Source organism: Trichomycterus rosablanca, chromosome 3 (genome assembly GCF_030014385.1).
Source record: "Trichomycterus rosablanca isolate fTriRos1 chromosome 3, fTriRos1.hap1, whole genome shotgun sequence".
NCBI classification, from domain to species: domain Eukaryota; kingdom Metazoa; phylum Chordata; class Actinopteri; order Siluriformes; family Trichomycteridae; genus Trichomycterus; species Trichomycterus rosablanca.
In genome coordinates this window covers 39770839-39791710 of record NC_085990.1, presented here as the reverse complement: position 1 = coordinate 39791710, position 20872 = coordinate 39770839, and the positions used below count along the sequence as shown (strand labels likewise).

The 20872-nt window shown below is 37.1% G+C and overlaps 1 long non-coding RNA gene across 1 annotated transcript; it reads left to right on the top strand.

The window, feature by feature from the left end:
• Positions 1–453: 453 nt before the first annotated feature.
• Positions 454–20417, top strand: LOC134310499 (uncharacterized). Its single transcript, XR_010011317.1, has 2 exons — positions 454–544; positions 19977–20417. It is a non-coding gene; the product is annotated as an uncharacterized LOC134310499 (long non-coding RNA).
• The last annotated feature ends 455 nt before the right edge of the window (positions 20418–20872 follow it).

Genomic DNA, 20872 nt, shown 5'->3' with positions numbered 1-20872 from the left:
AAACCATTCAGTTTTGAAAAAGGTTTAAATCACACATTCTTTTTTTTTTTACTGCAGATTTACAAAATGCTTCTCTGAAAATGTCAGGAAAATCTTTTTAGAACAGCTGAACTTTATATGAGGTTGAAAATTACAATTTTTATCAGGGTGACTCACAGTAAAGCCTTTATATTTTATATTATGTTTCTTTTATGACTTAATAATGCTGCTACTTCAATAACAAAAAAGTGTCATATTTGCTTTTACTATAGAAAAGGCTGTATTTTCATTGTATATGATAGAACAGTGTCACGCCTGCTGTTTGATTTAGCATTTAGATACAGCCCAGTTCCTAGAAGTGTACAAATACATAATACTTTGAACAAGCAGAACATCTATCAAACATTCACTTATCACACTGTGATAAAGTCTGTTTAGATCTTTCTAATCATTTGTACTCATTGTGTAATGCTATCATAAATCATACAACAGATCTGCTGTGGAACTATGTGTTCATCTAGATGTACCAGGTTGTTATGGTGTCATAATGTATACACACAGGAAGGTAAATATCCATTATTCAGTAGTGTGAAAAGGTAATAACATTTTTTGCATTTTTACTTGATTTATGTCATGTGGGTGATTTGACAGCCCTCAGAGCATGATACAGGGTGTGGTAGATGTGTAGATAAATAGCTAGAACGACTAAAAAGCAGGGAGTATTTACCAGACAGCTGTACATTTAGACAGCAAGTACTGGTATTTGAGAGCATTTAAGCAGCCCATGGTGACCGGAATGTGTCTGTGATTTTAAAGCAGTACACAGTAAATCCATGCCAAGAAATGAAGGAAATACTCCATGAGCAAGTATGAATAGTGTAAACAATAGGAAAGCCACATCTGGAATGCTGATTTGCTTGCTTATCCCTAAAATGTGCCTTACTGTAATAAGAAAGAAAACTGGTTGTTACTATTCCCTGTCACAGTGCCAGGTGTAGTCTATTTCTGAACACAACAACCCATCATAAGTAATGCATTACATATGTGCCTAGGCAACAGTGGTGAAAAGGATTCTGAAAAATCCCTTCTTCAAACCTCCCACAAAAGTGCTTCAGCTTGAAAATAAAAGGGTTCTTCAAAAAGTTTCTGCACTTTTTAAAACTGTATTTATTAAGAATTACATCACTTTTCTACAAAGTCACCTGCCAATGCATTTTAATGCCATCAGCAAAAATGTTTTTGGTTGAGCTGATGCTCCGCTGCTTTCACATCATCATCACATGAAAATCTCACTTACTTACTTACTCACTGTCTTAACCGCTTATCCAATTAAGATCGTGGGGGACAGGGCGCCAGTCCATCGCAGGGCAGACACACACACCCATTCACCTATAGGGCAATTCAGTGTCTCCAACTAACCTGACTGCATGTTTTTGGAACGTGGGAGGAAACCAGAGCACCCGAAGAAAACAGACACGGGGAGAACATGCAAACTCCGCACAGAAAGGACCCAGACCACCCCACCTGGGGATCGAACCCAGGACCTTTTTGCTGTGAGGCAACAGTGCTTCTTTGACTGGTCCAAAAAGGTGGAAATCCAGACTGTAAGCTCTTTCTCAGTCTCTCGACCAATTACTGCTCCTCCCGCCCTCACCGTTTCCAACAAAAATATAAAAGTGTGGAAAATTTTTACATTTACATTTTCGACATTTTATTCAAAGCGACGTACAGTACTGTGACAGTAAATTGTCTAAGCAATTGAGGGTTAAGGGCCTTGCTCAAGGGCCCAACCGTGGCAACCTGGCAGTGGTGGGGCTTGAACCGGCAACCTTTGGATTACTGGTTCAGTACCTTAACCACCTTACACCTACACCTAGTGGTACCTTAACCACTAGGCTACAACGGTCCTTTTTGAAGATCCCTCATATATGTATGCAAGTGGAATAACTTTTAAGAAAATCTAGTAAAACTGAACTGTTAAACAATGTACACTAGTACCAATTAATCAATACACATGTATAAAAGACCAGCATTGATGAAAGCATGTGCCAGTGTCACCATATTCCTTCATCAGTGGTTATACCATTCATTATTAAGCCTGTAAGTTCAACAGAAAAGGTATTTAAACACATTTCTAAAATAAATTTAGGGCATGCACCATACTTTGGGGAATCTGCCCTTGAGCAAGGCCCTTAACCTTCAATTGCTTAGACTGTAGATAAAAGCGTCCACTGAATGCAGAAAATTTAAATTTAAATAAGATTAAATATTAATGCAGAAAATGCACAAAACGTTGGGGTGGTCATAATATATTTTTGATTTTATCATTATTAAAACATAAGATTTAATTATTATTGTATCATTTGCTTATGATCAGTATGGCCGATTTTATTTTTTAATGCCATTACTATACCATTTGGGCGGCACGGTGACTAAGTGGGTAGCACTGTTGCCTCACAGCAAGAAGGTCCTGGGTTCAATCCCCAGGCGGGGCGGTCCAGGTCCTTTCTGTGTGGAGTTTGCATGTTCTCCCCGTGTCCGCGTGAGTTTCTTCCGGGTGCTCCGGTTTCCTCCCACAGTCCAAAGACATGCAAGCGAGGTGAAGAATTAGAGATACTAAATTGTTCATGACTGTGTTTAATATAACCTTGTGAACTGATGAACCTTGTGTAATGAATAAACTACCTGTCCTGTCATGAATGTAACCAAAGTGTGTAAACATGACATTAAAAATCCTAATAAATATAACAAACAAATTGGTTGTAAATGTTTCATGTGGGCAGGAAACCATAAGGTGGCCTGATTTAAAATGATACAGGATCAGTTAGGGTTCTTAGAGGGTTTATAGAGTTCATGTTCATGCACTGACTTTGCCAAAGCACTCCTTACAGTTGCTGCACCCCCCTCAGGGATGTTTCATGAGTGCCAAGAATTTTGGGCCATGTGCAAATTGAATCTCCATGGCCCCCCTTCCCTTTTCAATGCAATGCAAACTTTTTAGTCTAGTCCCTCCTACTGGGGGGCCTGAATAATTAGTTCCACTACTTCCCCCACTGTGATGCTTTTATTCTTGAATCCAAGTCCCCAAGTAGAGTGTGGGACAGATCTGTGTAGAATAAAATAGTGACAAAATTATGCCCCATGTCTAATTATTCACAACATCCCTAACACCATCACCACTTTATTGCCACAGCTTTCTACAGTGTCCCTTACCAACTGCTTAAAGGCCCAAACCTGCTTCAAGATGGTAAGAGATTAGAGAGAGAACATAACATTAAAACACTTTTTTCTGATGAATGAGCAGTTAAATGTCTGCTTCAGTGTTTAATCCTGCTTTACTGCTAATCAAGTAGATATTCATGCATTAAGTGTATTCTAGCCTTTTGTAATTACTTTTATGTTACTTTTACATTATTTTTTACTTCAGTAAAAATCAGCATTTTATTACCCTTATTTTTAAATGAATAGTGTAGCGTCGGCACAGACTTTACCCAGAAAGCCTTGCGGCAGTGGTGTCTAAGCTCACCGTAGCCGTGTATCCCGTTGTTGGGAGTGGGGTGGCTGCGGTGAGGGTTGGGTAAGTAGCTTATATGTTTGTCTGTTGTATGAATGTATGTGTGTATGAATGGGTGTCTGTCCTTAAACCACTGAGTGAACTGCCAAAGGCAGCTCACTTGCGGCCCTGACGCTATCCTTCCTGCTCGCCGGCGCCACAATATATTTGAGGAAATCTCTCATTGTACCACATTACAAGGGTATTCAAGGTGTTGGAATTAGATATGGTAATTGGGAGGGTCATTAAAGTACATTGATCTCATTATGTTCATGGAACCAGTTAAAGAAACTTTTAGGCCCTTTTGTCATGCTAGAATTAGGCAGTATAAACAGCTACAGTGGTGCTCGGGTGGCACACTGGTAATTTATGATAGCCCACTACCGCTAGGATCCAATGTTCCAATCCCTAGTGGTGCTATTGACTGGTCGGGTGTCTACATACGGATATAAATGGCTATGTCTAGGGGGGGGATGGCTGAGTTCCTGTGATGTATTGCAGCCTATTTGTGTTGTGTTTCTGCATTGTGCCCAGTGATTCCAGGAAAATTGGACCTGCCATGACACTAACCAGAATGAATGGTGGTAAAACATGAAAATCATCCAGTTAAGCAAACTTAGTTAGATTTAATTACACTAGCCACACTCAAGCATGACTACTGCCAGAACTGTTAAATCTAACCATCACTTAATTAGATCCTGCCTGGCAATATGAACATGGTACAAGGTCTCAAAAAGCAGGACATGATGCCACATTCTAAAGAGATTTAAATACAGATGTTAAACAAAGTCTACCAGTCTGTAAAGAGCTTCAAACCCATTACTAAGGCTTTGGAACTCCAGCAAACCACAGTGAAAGCCATTTCTCTACAAATGGAGAAAACTTGGAATAGTGGTGAACATACCCAGAAGTGGTAGGTTAATCCAGAAGGTCACAAAAGAACCCAAACAAAATCTAAAGAACTGCAGACCTCACTTGCTTCTGTTAAAGTCAGTGTACAGAGTAACACAATAAGGGCAAAATGTCATACATGGGAGAGGCGCATACAACTGCTGAACAAAAAGAACAATAGGGCTTGTTTTTTATTTGCCAAAGCACATCTAGATGACATCCGAGACTTTTGGGATAATATTTTGTAGACTAATGGTGATGGTAGTTTGATGATCTGGGGCTGTTCTGAAAACAGCATTCCGCTCAATCTAAAAACTTTTTTTAAAGCACACTTAACTTATAATTCTTTTTTTAACAGCATTCCTTTCCCTGTAGTTAACAGGGTCAATATTTCAGATAAAAATGTAATTACTTGTGGTAAGTTACCTAAGAATTTGTATAATATTAGTATATCATATATAATATTAAGTATATAGTATACTAGAATAATATAAGCATAATTACTAATTTTAGGAGATTGCATTTTTGAAGAGCAAATTCTCTTTTTCTTTCAATGATGTATGATGTCTGTAATTCTCCAAGTATATGTCGCTTGTAATGTGTATATATATATATATATATATATATATATATATATATATATAAATATAAATAGTAAATAATAACTAGGAAATAACTCCTAAATAACACGTAATTAGGAAGTGGCAAGCAAGTGCACATGGGAATAGTGCAAAGCTGTGCCACGAGTCTATGGAAAAGGAAGCTATGTGAAGTGGAGTAAGGGATGATCCTCACGTGTGTGTGTGAGAGCCTCAGGTGTCTGTGATAAGGTGATGAGAGCTAATAGGATAAAAATATTGCGGTTAAGATGCGTAAAACCCCAAATGGTTAGTAGAATGGACACACAACATTACATAGGCTCTGTTAGAAAACCTAGTGAGCTCTCGACATAGACGCATTTTACGTCATCCTACGCGCTCTACCGAGAAGAAAGCTGTTTGAATTCTTAGCCTTAAAATGCTGCCTAGTAAGGTACCTTAAATTTGAACTGTATTTTGTCTGAATAATGATGGAGCATCCAATGCTTTCTTAGTGCTGAAGGCAATCCCAGCATTCAGTGCGGCACAAATTTTCTCACAAAAAAAGGCGGACAAATGTGGAGCAACAAACTAAGTTCTTTTCAAACATAAACAAAGTATCGTTGATTTTAATTTGTATAAACATGTACAAGTGTCATTTATTTGTAAATTCGGGCTTATCAGTGACAATTCAACTGTTTGTACATGGAGGGAGATGTTAGTTGACATGCTAGCGTCTTGTGCCACCTCATCCCATTGGTTTGAATGGCATGAGGCTAAATGTGTTAGCATATTAAGCACTGTCTGAGTAGTGCGTCCAAATAATGGGACTTATAAGTCGATGTCTTATTAGAATCCTCTAACTGAGGCAGCTGCCTGTGTAGGCAGTAGACAGCAAGGCAGCTCACTAGGTTTTCGAACAGACACATAGTCTTCCTCACAAAATAACTTGAATGTGTTGTGGCACAGCAGGTAGTTTTGGTGTTATACAGATTCTGTGAACCAAGTTGCCTACCTATAAATGTTTTTCTTGTGTCTGTGTGGGTCTCTGCTGGGTACTCACTTTCCACCCATACATAAAACATACCAGTAGATAGACTCGTGACTCCCATTAGTGTCTAAATGAGTGTAAATAAGACCTCTCTAGGGCAGTGGTCCACAACCACCAGGCCACGGACTGGTACCGGTTCGTGGGTCATTTACTACCGGGCCGCACAGAAAGAATAAATGATTAGAGATCGCTACAAAAGCAGTTTTCACTGCTTCCATTTCCAACAAATTTTGGGTGTTATTGTCTTTTATCACCCCTAGATGGGAGCAGCGTTATTGCAGCGAAAAAGCTCATTTGTGAGTAATACTGTTAAATCCCCCCGCCGGTAAGTGAAATTATATCTTATATGAAACCGGTCTGTGGTGCAAAAAAGGTTGGGGACCGCTGCTCTAGGGTATATTCTAATATTGCGCTAAGGGTTTCTCTCTCAGGATCTGTATCTACCTATACTAAACCACCAACCTTCTAACTAATAGTTCAGTAATTTAACCACTGAGCTATGACTGCACATGATATCTAAAACTTATAGCAATATTAATCAAATTTACTTTATATTCTTTCTACAGTGAATTATTTATGTAGTATTATATTTAGCTCCCTCAAATATTAAAATCACATATAGTGATATTATGTTCAAATAAACATGATTCAGAAAATATTTAGGTCAGATCATTTGTCCTGAGCAGAACTTAAGAAGGTTGAACAATGTTTGTTCACTCAGAGAGGGATGGTGGAGAAATGGTGGAAGGCTTAAGGGGTGGAGTTGACATTTGTTCCAGTCAGTTACGATTTCTTAGAAACCGGGCTCCTCCTTCTCCACGCTGTGTTTGTGTTGTAGACAGCAGGAGCACGTGTTCACCAGTGCACCGAGTGCCCTTAGCAGGAGGCTCTGTTTACCACAGAGTCTCCCCTCTCTCTCGCAGGCATTGGTCCACTCTAAACACTGACTGTTCCAAGCGCTGCTATTTAGGGAACACTGCAATCAGCAAACCCAACTCACCCTGCCTGTACCACGATCTCAATGTCTCCTACTATTCCTGCTCTGAACTCATGCCAATGCAAAGCGTCTCATACACACAATACAAGAAACGCTCAATAACAGTGGGCCTTACCCAGAATACAGGATTGAATCTGAGTGTCAAGACTGTTTTAGAAGCACATGTTGTTTTCAAGGACCAGGCCTGGCAAACAGCCGGCATCGTTCAGCCTGGCCAAACATATACAGTATATATATGTACAGACCGTTAAGTGACAACAATGTGCTTTTAATGCTAAAAGAAATCATACAGAATACTTACATTTTGCGATAAGCATGCACTGCGACTCATATACCATTTTTATTTATTATTATATATATTTTATTTATACTATATACCATATTCATTTATCATTATACAGTATACTTGTATTTATATTACATAGTAAATATATTAGCATTATGTAATTGTATACATTTTTATATGTATATTTATATTGTATATTAAATTGTACATTAAATATTTTACAAAGGTGTAAACAGGGTCCTGTTGCACTAACTGTAGGCACACATCATGCATAGGGCAGTTGTAGCCTAGTTGATAAGGTACTGGACTAGTAATTGAAAGATCACTGGTTTAAGCATTACCACTGCCAAGTTGCCACTGTTGGGCCCTTGAGCAAGGCTCTTAACCCTCAATTGCTTAGACAGTGTACTGTCACAGTACTGTAAGTCGCTTTGGATAAAAAAGTGTCTGCTTAATGCAAAGTATTATTAATGGTTTATTAAAAAAGCTAAAATAATTTTAAAAAAGTATTCAAACTGTTTATTTATTTTTTTAGAAGCCCCTTGGGTAGCAAGTACAGCTATAAGTCTTCTTGGGTACACCTCTACAAGCTTTACACATCTAAGCACTTTATCCCTTTCTACATGGCAGATCTTCTCAATTGCTCTCTGACTGGATGGCGAGATTTTGTTGACTGTCCTCAGTTTAAAGTTTCCTAAAGTTTAAGTTGGTGCTTTAGCTGGACCACTCAAGGACATTCAGAGACTTAGCCCAAAGCCATTCCAGGGTTGTTTTGGCTGTTCATCATTATGTTAAAACTCTCACCCCAGTCTGAGTTTGTGTGTGCTCTGGAGAAGGCTTACTTAATAAATGTCCCTTAATTTGGCTGCATTCATCTGTCCCTTTATCCCCACCATCCTCCCTGTCTCTGCTGCTGAGAAACACCCATCCCCCACCTTATTAGCATGATGCTGGCCCCACCATGTTTCACTGTAGGAATTATATTTGCCAGGTGATGCGCTCAGCTTGTTTTTTGCAGGCTTAGTGCAAAATAAGAGTTCTTTAATGCCGTCATATGCCCTTTACTTCATAAAGCTATAAAGGCCTTACTTATAGAGTGCAGCGGAAAAGGTTGTCAAACAGACAATTCCTTGAACTCAATGGCTTGTTTTTTTGGTCCTGACAATGCAGTGTAAATTGTGGGAACTTATAGACCACACTTGTGTGCCTTTTCAAACTGACCCATTAATCAAGATGTCCAATTAATTCAAATTGCCACTGGGTGGAATCCAAGCCCGGAGTGGCTAATCGGGAGATTCGGGAGGATTCCCGATGGGCCGGCTCATGTCAATCTCGAGTTTGGGCCGGTTGGATGGGAAAAATAATTTTGACACTTATCTGTCATTTATCTAATCTTCTTCTTGCATTCATTCTCCATTCATCTGACAGCGCAGCCCTTACATTGCAGTAGATTAAATGGGTTCTACCATCTGAGGGAATTCTCCCCTCCCAAATGTTTAAGTTGGTTTGGCCCACGAGGCGTCTTTTCTGGAGCGCCGGTAAAAGTAAATATAGCAACAGAATAGCGCAAACCAATCAGTCGGTGGTGATGGAGGGCAGGTAGAGGCCAGGTAAAGCCGAAAAGGCCAGGTTTAAAAAAAAGAAAGGCGTTGGAAGAAGATGCTGCCAAATGTGCCAAATGTGCCAAATGAACAGAGCTGTTTTCCAGAGAACAGACCCCATGCAGCCGGTATTGCGCAACATTTGCAATGTCAACTTATCATAGTTTATTTTGTAGAACCCAATACACACCATTAATCACAAATATCCAGTTTCAAGCTGAAAATAATAAACATAAGTGTAATATATTAAATAGCCTAACTCATTAATGGAAGGTTTTTGTTTAAACTAAGATAGTTATTTGTAATGTAAAATATAACAGAGAATATACAGGGGTTGGACAAAATAACTGAAACACCTGTCATTTTAGTGTGGGAGGTTTCATGGCTAAATTGGACCAGTCTGGTGGCCAATCTTCATTAATTGCACATTGCACCAGTAAGAGCAGAGTGTGAAGGTTCAATTAGCAGGGTAAGAGCACAGTTTTGCTCAAAATATTGCAATGCACACAACATTATGGGTGACATACCAGAGTTCAAAAGAGGACAAATTGTTGGTGCACGTCTTGCTGGCGCATCTGTGACCAAGACAGCAAGTCTTTGTGATGTATCAAGAGCCACGGTATCCAGGGTAATGTCAGCATACCACCAAGAAGGACAAACCACATCCAACAGCATTAACTGTGGACGCAAGAGGAAGCTGTCTGAAAGGGATGTTCGGGTGCTAACCCGGATTGTATCCAAAAAACATAAAACCACGGCTGCGCAAATCTTGGGCTGTGGACAATGTGAAACATGTATTGTTCTCTGATGAGTCCACCTTTACTGTTTTCCCCACATCCGGGAGAGGTACGGTGTGGAGAAGCCCCAAAGATCATGGCATTCCCTTGGCACAATACTTGTGCTAGATGGGCGCGTCACTGCCAAGGACTACCGAACCATTCTGGAGGACCATGTGCATCCAATGGCGGTGCCGTGTATCAGGATGACAATGCACCAATACACACAGCAAGACTGGTGAAAGATTGGTTTGATGAACATGAAAGTGAAGTTGAACATCTCCCATGGCCTGCACAGTCACCAGATCTAAATATTATTGAGCCACTTTGGGGTGTTTTGGAGAAGCGAGTCAGGAAACGTTTTCCTCCACCAGCATCACGTAGTGACCTGGCCACTATCCTGCAAGAAGAATGGCTTAAAATCCCTCTGACCACTGTGCAGGACTTGTATATGTCATTTCCAAGACGAATTGACGCTGTATTGGCCGCAAAAGGAGGCCCTACACCATACTAATAAATTATTGTGGTCTAAAACCAGGTGTTTCAGTTATTTTGTCCAACCCCTGTACATGATATATGTTAAATTGTTCAGACATTCAGAAAGATGTCAGCACGATAGCATTTTAACAAATGGAGACAAATAACCTAAATCACTATCAATTTTACACCATCATAATATAGGCTAAATTGTTAAAAAAAAAAAAAAAAAACTTCAAGCATGTTATGTTATTCAGCAAAATAGGCTAACCCTTAATGAAATGTTTTTTTTAGCCTCAGAGCAGATAAGCCATGTCTCATGTCTATAGACAATGACACCGTTATTAATAAAGTTATAGAAACCAGTGCACTGCTTAGGAGGCTTTTGATGCTGTATGTAGCCTACTAAATATGCGTGTAGTAAAGCTTAGTGTAAACCTAACAATAGAGCACCTCTCTGTTGGGAAGACAAATGCAGTTTTAATTTCAAATTATTTTTATTTCAACTTATTGCTCCTGTACAAATGTAAATACGTTTTCATTTTTATCAAATTTTTTTACCTTTTAAATCTTTATCTGATTTAAATTTGAATTAAACATGTTCAAGTGAAGTGTTTTCTGTTAACTTACCAACATATACCTGAACTTATACCCAATAAAAAGGCATTGTAAGAGCTAGCTGCTGTTTCATTTATTTAAATTCCTCCTGCATGGAAAAAGTGGGCCGGGTTTGGTCATGAAACTCCCGGGCTGAAAAAGGGGCCCACTCCGGCCCTGGTGGAATCCAACTGAGTTCTAGACACATTTAACACATTTCTACACACAATTCTTGTTATTTCAAAAACTATAAAACCCGATTTTATTTTATCATTGGGGGTAATTATGTGTACATTTTTGGATAAAATGACTTATATATATATTCAAAATAAAATCCAAAACACAATAAAGTGTGCAAATCTTCAAGTCTACAAATCTACTGAATCCACTTTACGTATACAGGCTGGTACCCGGATTTTGTAATTGATTATTGACCTAGGTGGTACATACCACTCAGGTGGAAGGATTTGAGAGACAAGTGAAAAGGATGGATGAATGTACAGTAGTAATGATAGTAATGAACCCCAATAAACTCAGTTTGTATGATAATCAGACAGTGAACTGTTTATAGTCTATTAACAGATCAGATAATTTAAGATTATCAGTCTATAAAAAACACAATTAAGCATACAAATAGACTTTAGACTTCCCTTGGACGTGTGAACAATAAGCATCTTTCCATTATCATTCAGACAGAATGTATAAAAGTTTATAAAATAAAATATTTTCTTTGTGTGTGAATATACTTCACATCTCTTTGATCTGAGACACTGCCCCCTTTGTTGTGATGCATCACAAGATCCGGCTAGCATGAGCGTGATATGTTGTTAAGAGTAAATAAAGCACTCAAGCATGACTTCCATGGAAGCATTGTAGTGGTAGCCTGAGGCTACAGTGAGTAAAAATCCTGGGATATAACAGAAGAATGGCAACATGCGAAGAATGTGGGAAACAAATGAATGACAATGGCTCACTACATAAACTTCATGAAGCAACTTAAAACACAAACAAACATAGCTTTGTTTAGTTTAATCTAGCTCCTTAGAATATTTGCACACTTTATTGTGTTTTGGATTTTATTTTGAATATAAAATACTATTCTTTCCCTTTTCCTTACCCTAAGCTTACTCTGGCTTGACTTAGTCACTATACTCTATGTGTTTATTTGCAGGTTCAAAAAATTTACACACACCTACTGACATAATTTTTTTTAATCAATTTACATACCACCATCTCATATTTAATTTGAATTGCACTTCTAAGATTTTCTACTAAGATATATTTATCTTAACAACAATACCCCATTTCTATTTGTAGCACATTGCACTTCATAATAGATCTATAACCAGCTGTATGGACAATGTGAACTCTGGTGACAATACTTCTCCAGGCCAATAGGGGTCAACATCACTTGAATTTTACTTGAGCTCAAGAAGCTTTAACCCAGCACTTCCTGTTTACTTTCTATAAAAGGACTTGGTTTGCATGTTCTCCTTGTGAAGTTTTGCCAGTTCCTGTGTAATCCTTCTAAATTATATTCCCCTGTATTCTTGTTAGCATTTGTTTGGCCTCTTATTTTTTACCTTTAATTTAATTTAATTTTGACAGTTTACTGTTTTAATAAACCCCAAATGGATGCTTGTCCTCCTGGTGAGTCTTCACTATTACAGGATCCTAATTCTCAGAGTTTATTCAACAAGAACTGGCTCTATATATTGTATTTTATTAGATGTTTAAGACTTTGTTTGTTAAAGGTATTTAATGGAAACATCATAGCACACACAACTCAGCCTATAGCAGTTAGTGCTTTCTTCATTTTGTAAACTGCATCAACACCAGGCACTGCCCCCCTAAATGACAATTTATCAAACTGGTTTTTTATCGCTGATTAAAAAAATGTAAAGAAATTTAGATGTGAATATTTTGGCTGTTTCAGAAAACAAAGTTGGAATTGTAGATTTGCTCACTGCTGCTGTAATTTACTGCTTAGTACTTGAAAACACTTTGTGCTTTTTTTATTTGTTTTTTTTACTTGTTTTTTATTTACTCTTATGACTAATTTGAGCTGAACAAACAATTGCATATATCCTAAACTGTACATATTTATTGTTAAAATTATAATATTCTGCTCATAATTATATTCTGGGGTTTTGTAAGTTATATTCCTGCCATTTCAGGTTACAATATAGTACTGTATATACAATTGAAGCAAAAAAAAAAAAAAAGCTTACATAAATGTGTACTCATGTGTAAATGTGCTTTTTTGGGTTCATTAAATTAAGACATGTCCAATCCTCCATCAACCACTGGGCTCTTCTTTTTACAGGGCATCTGCAAACTCAATATAAAGCCATAACACACTATTGTATTCATTCACTGACTCAAACAAACAGTTGAAGTTGCTTAGAAGAATTGATGAATAGAATGTCTTTATTTGTCATATACACATGTACAGTACAACAAAATTATTTCTTCGCATATCCCAGCTTGTTTGCAAGGGTCAGGCATTGTACGGCACCCCTGAAGCAGACAGGGTTAAGGGCCTTGTTTAAGGGCAGAACTTTTCAGTTGCTAGCCCAAAGCTCTATCCACTAGGCTACCACTGTCCTTTGCTTTTGAAGTAGCAATAAATGTGATATCCAACCTTTCATCCTTCAGACATGCCATTGAGTCTTTACAATCCCCCTCCCAGAAAAGTAGATTTTTAGGTACTGCACTATTTTATGACAGACAGTACTTATTACATTCCTCTTACTAGAAGTCTTAATTCATCCTACATAATCAGAATTTGCCAAAGACGTATCATAAGTTGGAAATGGATGCAAAGGGTTTTTTGAGTTAGGGCTGAGGGGCTAATGCTGTGAGATTAATAATAACACTGTCTAAGTTTGTGAAAGTGTGTCAAATAGGATGTGAAAATCCTAATAAATAAATAACCAATGCAATTGACAAATACTTTCCATTCAAGCTTACTTAGCAGTTTGTAAGAAGTATGTGATCAAAAAGTTACATCACAGGAAATAATAGTTGCATAAATCATTGAAATAACAAGATTCTGATTGCATACATCTCTCATACAAGTGTATGTCAGCCTTTGACTTCAACTGTAAATATAGGGTATTAAACATTTATTGTTTTCATGCATTGACATAGAGTACAAGCTATGTACTCTATGTCTTGAGAAAGCTGCAATCAGTATTTTCATAGCTGGTATTAGACATAAATAATACTAGCTAATGTTGTTATGGAGAACAGGAACCTCCTTATATGGTGTTAGAGGAGTGTTAAGCTCTTTGTTTACATTACTAACACCAGAAAAATATGTACTGTATGCCTGGCACTCATACAAAAACTAAGGATATGATTCATATCAGTAACATGACCTTCACATACTCAAGCATGTGGTTGAGGTCATTCTAAATTTTAACGGCCATAACGTGTGTGTGTACATGTTTGTGTGTACGAGACTGCTACACGTAGTAAATTCCGCTCAGTACTTCTTAAAAGTACACTTTGGGTGTGGTTAGTAATAATAATGACCCAACTGAACATTCATTCCGCTCAGTACTTCTTAAAAGTACACTTTGGGTGTGGTTAGTAATAATAATGACCCAACTGAACATTCACACTGCTGTTTGTTTACATTCTAAATATTTTACCCTTGTATTTTACCCTTGTATGATCAGATTTCATACTTGACAATCTAATGACAATCTAAAGTAGATAGGTAATTTGATAAAGTAGAGTGGTAAATTGATTATTATGATATTAAAAATTAAACTCAATCTTTAGGATTTTCTAAACACCGTGCCACCCTTCACTTAGTTCCCACAAAACTCATGTCTTAACATGTTAGCCCTGCCCCCACTGTCTATATACCTTGTTTCCTGTTACTTTTAAGGACGAGAAAACATTCCTGAGCCACTCCCTAATTTTGCAGCCCAGTGTCTGTTTTAAAGGTTGTGTCATACACATGCAGGAAATCCCTACAGCCATCTGGCAGCAATGCCTAGCTTGCGAAATATGAGGTTGCACCATCCATATCTACCCAACCTTCATAATAAGTCTGACTAAAGTGTTTGTTAATGTGAAGAGTAAGATGTTAGTGAAGTGAAAATTAAAAGTTATGTTTCTTGTTTTACAATGTTGTGTTCCACTGCCATTGCTTTTTATCTTTGCCCATTTAGTTAACATTTACATTTTGTCCAAAGTGACTTACAGTACTGTGACAGTATATTGTCTAAGCAATTAAGGGCTAAGGGCCTTGCTCAAGGGCCCAACAGTGACAGCCTGGCAGTGACCTTTTGATTACTAGTCCAGTAGTCTGCTATGCTACTACTGCCCAGTTGACAAAGGGTAGTTAAAAGGGTTTGACAAAAATTTGACTCCACACCTGCCAAATCATTGGCCAAATGACCTTATAAATATATAATCTAATTTATATAATTGATTTGATAAATCTGTTTGCAACTTGCAACTCCTGAACTACATAATTAGAAGGGGTGTCTGGTTTTGGCTGTGAAGTGTATTTATGAATATGAATGAATATGTTACAAAAATAATTAAATAAGTGAAAAATTATTCACTATCTCTAATTTGTACATAAACATTTAGACAAATAAGAAAAATGGTAAACATAAAATATTGAAAAAATAAAACACATATTAAATACCCTTTGTACGTGGGTGGCGCAGGTGAAATACGTTAGCTTACCACTGCTGGGAACCAGGGTTCGAATGCCCAGCGGTGCTATAGGCCAGTCAGTTGTCTACATACAGACATGGTTGGTTATGTTGGAGAGTGGATGGCCAAGGCCTGTCCGGGGTATGTTAAAGCATCCAGGCCAGTGATTTTGGGGAAGCTAGAGACACTGGAACCCTGACCATGATAAAGCAGTGGTAAAACATGAAAATGAAATGAATGATTGACCTTGCCATTTTTGGAGAAGGATGGGTTTGCCATATAATGCCAAAAAACTATACCTACAATCAAGTGTAGGTGGGAGCATCATGACATTGGGCTTGCTTTTACACAGTACTGAAACCTGACGTCATTAAAGAGACAAATGGATCAATGTAATGGGACCTTTTAGAGGTGTTTAAAGTTTAAGATGCTTGCATTCTCTAGACAGTCTCCCAATTTCAATTATGAACCTTTTAGATTTGAAAAATGTGCCTATTACTGTAAATGTTTTGGAGTAATAATCACTAATAAAAGTTATGCAATTAAATTATGTAAATATTTGTGGTGTCTGAATACTTCCCCCCCATAATTCTCTGAACAAATCAATTGTTAATGCAAGTACAAAATAATTGTATTTATATTTATAATTAATTAAGCGAATTCATGATTTATATACTGGAAGTGTATAAATAAAAAAGTGAACAACTAATTATTTAAAGCTGAGTGGCATGGTGGCTAAGTGGGTAGCACTGTCGCCTCACAGCAAGAAGGTCCTGGGTTTGATTCCCAGGTGGGGCGGTTCAGGTTCTTTCTGTGTGAAGTTTGCATGTTCTCCCCATATCTGCGTGGGTTTCCTCCGAGTGCTCCGGTTTCCTCCCACAGTCCAAAGACATGCAAGTGAGGTGAATTGAAGACACTAAATTGTCCATGACTGTTGGATATAACCTTGTGTGAACTGATGAACCTTGTGTAATGAGTAACTACCGTTCCTGTCATGAATATAACCAAAGTGTAAAACATGACGTTAAAATCCTAATAAGCAAGCAATTAATTAAAGCTAGTTTGGCTAATTGAACATAGCTGAATACGTTAAATAAACTCACTAATCTTAAACCTTGTAAGTACAGCTTTTTTATCAAGCTCTACTAGCTAATTTATTTAGCTACAGTGAATTTATTTAGAAAATGTACTGTGCATTTTTTTCTTATAATAAAAATCTGTACATTTAATCATTTTATACATCCTTAACAGCTTTTTGACATTTTGAGGCTTTACACATTTGTCAGTTACTTACAAAAGGGCTTCTGTATGGCCAGTAGAGGGTAATATTTATCTGGTAAACAATGGCGTTCACAACTCCATTAACAAGAGTTTCTTTTGGTATCATGGTATTTCTTGTGTATCTTTGAATTATTATAATTCAGTATTAATGTAGCAGTAGATGTAGCTAGAAATTCTGTACTGATGTGTAAAGATTTGGAGAAACGTTTAATGGAAGATTTGCATGCAAGACTTGGCTTTGGGAAATCGACACTAAGAGGTTGAGAAGCTATGCAACATCTACACAGATGGCTAGCACACAGTATTCTACAGGCATTTGTTTATTATCTGTTTTCTGTTTTGTGTATTATCTAGGATTTTCCTGGCCTGTTGTACACAAGTCAAATGTAAGAGAAACACAGTGGCACATTGTGTCCTGGGGACCTGAGTTTGAACTAACAGTCGCTGTATGTGAGAACCTGGCTTTCCTACTATATCTATAAGTTTACTGCTTGTGGCTGAGCATAAAGTGTAAAGTTGGATACTGATAAAATATCACATATCAGCTTTAATTAAGAGTGGACTGATAAGAATTAATTAACACTACCAAAAGTGCACTATATTGGCAAAAGTATGTGGACATCCGACCATGAGCTTGTTCAACATCCCATTCTCTGTTATTTAATCATACTGTTAACCTAATGTAAGTTTATGACAGGAACACCTTGCCAAAATTCAAGACAGTACAACAATACATAGAAGTAAAGCTTATTTGGATGAATGTATTTATTTATTTATTGTATAATTAGGGCGGCATGGTGGGTAGCACTGTCGCGCCACAGCAAGAAGGTCCTGGATTCGATTCCCAGGTGGAGCAGTCTGTGTCCGCGTGGGTTTCCTCCGGGAGCTCCGGTTTCCTCCCACAGTCCAAAGACATGCAAGTGAGGTGAATTAGAGATACAAAATTCTCCATGACTGTGTTTGACATTGAAACTTGAACTGATGAATCTTGTGTAACGAGTAACTACCTGTAAACAAAAGTGTGTAAAACATGACGTTAAAATCCTAATAAATAAATAATTGTATAATTAAATCAGTAACAATAATTAATGAATGTACATACCAAATAGGTGTACCTAATAAAGTGCTTGGTGATCTGTTCAGAAAAAAAACAACAGTAATTTAATACAGTAACTAAAGAAAATAAAAATGTGTTTTTCAAGAAGTACAGGATGTTTTAATTATCAAGTGGCAGATAGCAGCAGACACATTCAGAACTTTAAGATTATCATTACCTATGTCACTAAATGTTATCTTATGTTAACAGTAAATCAAGGACAAGTACACTGGTTAAACAAAGAAAAACACTTCGGGTATCTGCCTTTTGGATTTAGAGATTAATAAGAAAGATAAAGGAATAGAAAATGTTTCACCTTTACTTTAATGCATATGATTATCAATGTTTATCTGCAAAATAAGATGAACAGCTGTTTGTCTAAATTGAATCAGTGTAGCCGATATACTTTGCTAATTAGAAATCCAAGCATTTGCTTTAAGACTAGAGATTCATTCATTCTTATGCTTTTGTCTTCTTATATAAAAAATGCCTATAAAAGGGATGATTAATGGGTTATATTATTGCTAGCATCAGCAAAAGGCTGTGTTGAAAAATGTAAATTGTATTGTCATAAATCAGGATGAGGGTGTTTTATTAAATTAGTAAAGATCTTACATTTATTCTAGATTGATATATTATGACTGACTCAGCTTTGTCTGTTTGGTGACAGCAATTTATCATGCACAATTGTGATAATAAGCCTAGCTGACAGTTAGAACCAGCTTATTCTACACAAGCTCTGATCCCAACCAAATGTACAACCCTGAATCTAAAAAAAAGAAGAAAAATGCAGTATTTCTTACATTTAGTTTGACTTTTATTTTATTGCAGACAGGATGAAAGATTTCATGTTTTGTCTGCTCAACTTTACTTCATTTATTAATAAACACCCATTCCTGCATTTCAGGCCTGCAACACATTCCAAAAAGTGGGGATGGTAAAGCATTTACCAATTTGTAATGTTGCCATTCTTTTTCACAACACTTGAAAGACGTTTTGGCACTGAGGATACCAAGCGATGAAGTGTTTAAGGTGTCATTTTTCCCCCCCCAATTTTTCCTGCAAACATGTCTTAAGGTGTACAACAATACAGGGTTGTCACTGATGCATTTTTTCATTTCAAAATTTTATATTGGGTACAGGTCCCTATTTTTCCCAGTTTAGTCTTTTCCAATCCTTGGTTGCAATTCCTGTGATTTTTGCACCACCTAGTGCTGGCTGAGAAGAGCTGCAGACAAGCACCTGCCCTCTCTGACACTTCTGATGTTGGTGGCCTCTTCTTTTCACCTGCCAGTAGTGCATAAATCAGATTTTGTCCTCTGTAAAACCTACAAAATTCATGCATTCACCTCAACCAGACCACAGAGGGACCAATAAGAAGAAAACCTGTCAGCCAGTGGTATCTTTTAGACACTCATTTACGTCAAATGTTATTTTTACACAGAAGAAAAACTCCTGGTAATTCTGATAGGTTTGTTGTTTCTTGCTAGATGGGTCAACAAAGTTATCACAGAACTATTTATATAATCCTAATTTTCATTTAAAATAATAAGCATTTCATTTTCTGTCACATTCATCAGTGTACAACAATCAATAAAACAATTAAAAATAATCATTTACAAACAATGAAACTATAATACAATGAAAACCAATTACTTACATAAACCTACAAATTACCTTAACCTAGCATCGCTTTAATGAATGATTTTGTCAATAAAAATAATTTGGAAGGGTGTCCACATCAATTTGCAATTGTAGTCTACATTTTAATGATACTGTGTAAATTATGAAGCTGCAGAAATAGTACACTTTGTTGTTAGTGTCAGAATAAAGCAATAAATGTTTACATGCCCGTACAGTTCAGCTGTATGTTTATCACTGTCATCTAACAATGCACTCAACAATATTGTTGGATTCATACTAATTAAAGATGTGGCAGCATTCACCTACTCTCCATCAATAACATGCCTTATCTTCCAATATTACAAGTGCTGCCATATGATTACAGAAAATATTACAACAAGAGATAAACTTGCATTAATTAAATTAGAAAAAAATCTGATTGCCTGTTCAAATTGATTCTGGATGTTTATAATGAAGCTGTAAGATCCTCATGATGTTCTTTTGCAGTTTGCCTGTTTGCATGTGACAGAGCCAGGCACCCGGCAGTGGATTCTAGAGTCCTACATGAGGAGAGAATATAAAAATACTGCAGGATTATGTGATAAATCCTGACCAGCTTCTGAGGAGGAAGGTCCAGTTGTTTTACAGTGACGAACAGCTCGGCTCTGCTGTGACAGTGTCAGTTGGCAAATTGTTCTTTGATGGCTTGTTGTCCAGGACCATAATAAAGACTATGTTGACTAAGTGACTTGTCCTTGGATGAGGACTAGGACATGTGGGCTTGTACATTAAAACTGTGCTCACTGTTTCTCTTTTCTTAGTGATTAATCAGACTATGCACGTGCCTATATTGGATTTTTTTTAAATCAACATTTTATCATGATTTAAATAAGGAGCCTCTGCAGGCATTGTATTTTGGTCTTAATAAAGCATCATCTTGGATCATCACTTTTTGTGCATTTAAGTTTAAAATATGTCTTCAAAAGGAAGTGATATTCTGTCTATACTATATTTTACTTAATATCTTAGTTCTACATTTCAAAACAAAAGTCTATTTTGTAACAGCTCAGAAGGATTTTGGGTATAGGCAGAGTAAACACTATGGGGTGTTTAATTAAAAACACATAGCACAGAATACTTGCAATAATGTTTCCTACTTTACTGAGGATTGTAGTCAACAACTTTAAATGGTTCAAAACTCAAAAAGGCCCACAGCGCTTGAATATACAGTATATGCACAGTTGAGTGCCACCTATCACAATCAGTATGTCTTACAATGTGGATGGTTCACATTCACTAAGAAAAAAACAGGCAAACCAAACAAGAAATATTAACAAATTATAATGAAAAGTTAACATCATGCATCCACAGTGAGTTTGCACATTCAATTTCAAATGTTTGTA